Raw genomic sequence first — 5,473 nt, 5'->3', positions numbered from 1 at the left:
AGAGACACGCAACACACGGACCTCACTCAGAGACACACAACACACGGACCTCGCTCAGAGACACACACACACGGACCCCACTCAGAGAGACACAACACACGGGACCCCACTCAGAGACACACAACACACGGACCCCGCTCAGAGACACACAACACACGGACCCCGCTCAGAGACACGCCAAACTGACCCCACTCAGAGACACACAACACACGGACCCCACTCAGAGACACACAACACACGGACCCCCACTCAGAGACACACAACACACTGACCCCCACTCAGAGACACACAACACATCGGACCCCAATCAGAGACACACAACACACGAACCCCACTCAGAGACACACAACACACGGACCCCCACTCAGAGCACACAACACACGGAACCTCATTCAGAGACACAACACACGGGACCTCAACTCAGAGACACACAACACACGGACCCACTCAGAGGACACCACAACACACGGACCCCACTCAGAGACACACAACACACGGACCCGAACTCGGAGACACACCAACACACGGACCCCACTCAGAGACACGCCAAACTGACCCCACTCAGAGACACACAACACACGGACCCCACTCAGAGAACACAACACACGAACCCCACTCAGAGACGACACAACCACGAACCCCACTCAGAGACGCACAACACACGGACCCCACTCAGAAGACCACAACACACGGACCTCACTCAGAGACACCAACACACGGACACCCGCTCAGAGAACACAACACACGAACTCCACTCAGAGAGCCACAACCACGGACCTCACTTCAGAGAGACACAACAACGGACCTCATCAGAGACACAACAACACACGGACCCCACTCAGAGACACACAACACACGGACCCCACTCAGAGACACACAACACACGGACCCCACTCAGAGACACACACACGACCCCACTCAGAGACACACAACACACGGACCCCACTCAAGACACACAACACACGGACCCCTCAGAGACACCACACAAACACCCCACTCAGAGACACACACACACACGGACCCCACTCAGACACACAACACTGACCCCACTCAGAGACACGCACACACGGACCTCACTCAGAGACACAACACACACACCTCGCTCAGAGACACACAACACACGGATCCCACTCAGAGAGACACAACACACGGACCTCACTCAGAGACACACAACACACGACCCCACTCAGAGAGACAACACACGGACCTCACTCAGAGACACACAACACACGGACCCCACTCAGAGACACACAACACACGGACCTCACTCAGAGACACGCAACACACGGACCTCACTCAGAGACACACAACACCGGACCTCACTCAGAGACACGCAACACACGGACCCCACTCAGAGACACACAACACACGGACCTCACTCAGAGACACACAACACACGGACCCCACTCAGAGACACACAACACACTAACCCCACTCAGAGACACACAACACACGGACCCCACTCAGAGACACGCAACACTCGGACCCCCACTCAGAGACCACACAACACACGGGAACTCACTCAGAGACACAACACACACTGACCCCACTCAGAGACCACACAACACACGAACCCCACTCAGAGACACACAACACACTGGACCCCACCAGAAACACAAACACACGGACCCCACTCAGAGACACCACAACACACGGACCCCCACTCAGAGACACACAACACACGGACCCCACTCAGAGACACACAAACAACACGGAACCCCACTCAGAGACACACAACACACGAACCCCATCAGAGACACACAACACCACGGACCCCACTCAGAGCCAACACAACACACGGACCTCATTCAGAGACACAAAACACGGACCTCACTCAGAGACACACAACACACGGAACCCACTGAGACACCAACACACGGACCCCACTCAGAGACACACAACACACGGACCGAACTCGGAGACACACAACACACGGACCCCACTCAGAGACACGCCAAACTGACCCCACTCAGAGACACACACACACACGGACCCCACTCAGAGACACACAACACACGAACCCCACTCAGAGACACACAACACACGATCCCCACTCAGAGACGCACAACACACGGACCCCACTCAGAAAGACACAACACACGGACCTCACTCAGAGACACACAACACACGACCCCGCTCAGAGACACACAACACACGAACCCCACTCAGAGAGACACAACACACGGACCTCACTCAGAGACACACAACACACGGACCCCACTCAGAGCACACAACACACGGACCCCACTCAGAGACACACAACACACGGACCCCACTCAGAGACACACAACACACGGACCCCACTCAGAGACACACAACACACGGACCCCACTCAGAGACACACAACACACGGACCCCACTCAGAGACACACAACACAACGAACCCCACCTCAGAGACAACCACAACCACACACGGCCCCACTCAGAGACACACAACACACTGACCCCACTCAGAGGACACGCAACACACGGACCTCACTCAGAGACACACAACACACGGACCTCGCTCAGAGACACACAACACACGGACCCCACTCAGAGAGACCACAACACACGACCTCACTCAGAGACACACAACACACGGACCCCATTCAGAGAGACAAACACACGGACCTCACTCAGAGACACACAACACCGGACCCCACTCAGAGCACACAACACACGGACCTCACTCAGAGACACGCAACACACGGACCTCACTCAGAGACACACAACACACGGACCTCACTCAGAGACACGAACACACGGACCCCCACTCAGAGACCACAAACACACGGACCTCACTCAGAGACACACAACACACGGACCCCACTCAGAGACACACAACACACGACCCCACTCAGAGACACACAACACACGGACCCCACTCAGAGACACGCAACACTCGGACCCCACTCAGAGACACAAACAACACGGACCTCGCTCAGAGACACACAACACCCATAGACCCCACTCAGAGACACACAACAACGAACCCCACTCAGAGACACACAACACACTGACCCCACTCAGAGACACACAACACACGGACCCCACTCAGAGACACACAACACACGGACCCACTCAGAGACACACAACACACGGATTCCCACTCAGAGACACACAACACACGGACCCCACTCAGAGATACACAAACACACGGACCCCACTCAGAGACACACAACACACGGACCCCACTCAGAGAGAGGGGCGCCTGGATCGGGAGGCGAACCCGGGGACTTTTCGCCTTGAGGTGTGGAGTGTCGCCATCGCGCTGCCTCCTGAATGATTTCCCAGCGTGATGAGGGCGTGTCCATGAGACGCAAGAGGACGATGTGGGGTGGGTGGGGCGGGTGAGACAAGGTAAATTCCATCCGGAGTTACTTCCAAACCACCACCGAACCCCCCCCCCCCCGGATGGTACGCTGGCAGAGTGGGTCCCTTGGTTTTTTTCAGGAGCGCTTGAAGGCCACGGTCCCCCAGCTTGCCGTTACCATGGCCCCAATGGGAGGGCGTTAAGGGGGCTGCGATCGGCGCACGTGGTTATTTTAAGGGCGGAATGTGGCGCGTCACCGGAGCGGAACACGGCCGGCATTCTTCCACTCACGCGGTGGACGGGACCCCAGAGTCCAACGCTCGCTCGCTTGTCCGCTGCTCGCTCGTCCGTCAGCTCAAGCTGTCCTAGGCTCGCTCGATCGTCCGCGTGCCCTCGTCCGCTCGGCCGGGCCCCTGGAAGGTTGGACCGCGCGATGACGGCGAGGGACGCGAGATACGCAGAGCGTCCAGGCCGCGGACCCGCAATGGCCCACTCGGCCCACGCGGGCATCCACGCGGTCGCCGCATGGTCAGCCACGTGGGCAGCCAGACCGTGGACTGCTGCCACCGCCTCCTCTATCGCAAACCACCACCACCGCCGCCGCTGCCACCATCATCGCAGCCGACAACACTGCCAACACCGCCACCATCACAGCCAGAGTTGCCACCTGTTCAGGTTTTCCCAGCATCAGCCCTCTTCGTCCAGCTGGGTTTGTCCTTAGAATGTTAGAGCTGAGGTGGGGTCAGTGCAGACTTTAAGCCCCACGACTGCCACATGTGGGGGGACAGCCGTGTTTGTTGTTTTTTACAGCGGTCCCCGAGCGCCAACTCGCTTCCCGCATCACTTCCCAGAGCCGTTCCTGGATGGGTTGCCGGATGGGTTCCAGGAGCAGTTCCTGTAGCAGCTCCCGTAGCGGTTTCCAGAGTGGTTCCCGGAGCAATTCCGGGATCGGTTCCCAGATCAGTTCCCAGATCGGTTCCCAGATCGGTTCCCAGATCGGTTCCCAGATCGGTTCCCAGATCGGTTCCCAGATCGGTTCCCAGATCGGTTCCCAGATCAGTTCCCAGATCAGTTCCCAGATCGGTTCCCAGATCGGTTCCCAGAGCGGCTCCTGGATCAGTTCCCGGAAGATTCCCAGATCGGTTCCCGGATGGGTTCCCGGAGCGGCTTCAAACATAATGCAGCGACTCTGCCGGAGCTCACACGAGCAGACAGACGCGCGGCGACACGAGGAGTGGTCGTGGCTCGTCCCCCACCTCGGAGCGCTCCCCCACAGAAGATCGTCATCGATTTGATCGATCGAATTACTCGATCGCCATCTGATACAGTCTGCGCGCGGGGGATAGAGCATTGCCCCCTTGCGCAAGGCGTGGGTTTTCTCTGGGAGCTCCGGTTTTTCCTCCCACACATGGTAAAATCATAAACACAACTCATCGTTAATCGGCTGGAAACATCTCACGAGCACAGCACGGCAGTACTGGCAGCAGACTCGTGCCCTGGGTCACCCGTGAGAACAAGACTCCTGGCCTGCTCTCTTGAGCAGGATAGGAGCTCTCACCTGGATAAACAGTTAAACCCTGAGACCTGTTAGGCAACGCAAGAAACGCGTGATAATTAAAACCAAATTACCCTGAGAGAGAGCGGCGGGGGATGCGTCAGCTATTGTGAAAGCCCAGGTGAAACGGGGCCCCAAGTTTCCCAAGAATAACAAGAGTCGCCGGGGGGAGAAGATTGCATCGCACGTTGGCAACAACACGGAGGTGACATCGCCGGCCAGCAGAGGACTCCTGGCCCGGGCCAAGGCCAAACCCAATGCTCCGTGCTGTGTTCTTGGCCTGAAACCGACTGCCTCCCCATCCCATAGACTCACACGGAGACTCGCAGATGGTGCAGACTCGCACAGAGACATACAGAATCACATCGATCTGTAACATGCACCGCGGGCAAACCGTATGGTGGGCGCTCCGGCCTGCGAAGGCCCCGTGGTGACCATCACTGCCGCCGCCGGCTTTACAGCGGCGACGTCGCTCCCTACCGCCAGGCTCGACCCTTCTGCGAACCGCAGCAGCGCCTTCTTTCGTGACGACAGCCGCGCGCTATCGCAATGACGGCGCCGATACCGCGCGCGCTCCGTTATTGCCGTTACTACGGAGAGCGGTGGGGGTGCCACGGCAACGC

The sequence above is a fragment of the Lethenteron reissneri genome, chromosome 64, assembly GCF_015708825.2.
Source record: "Lethenteron reissneri isolate LAM-NWPU_2019-01 chromosome 64, ASM1570882v1, whole genome shotgun sequence".
NCBI classification, from domain to species: domain Eukaryota; kingdom Metazoa; phylum Chordata; class Hyperoartia; order Petromyzontiformes; family Petromyzontidae; genus Lethenteron; species Lethenteron reissneri.
Note: the sequence above shows the minus strand (reverse complement) of the source record.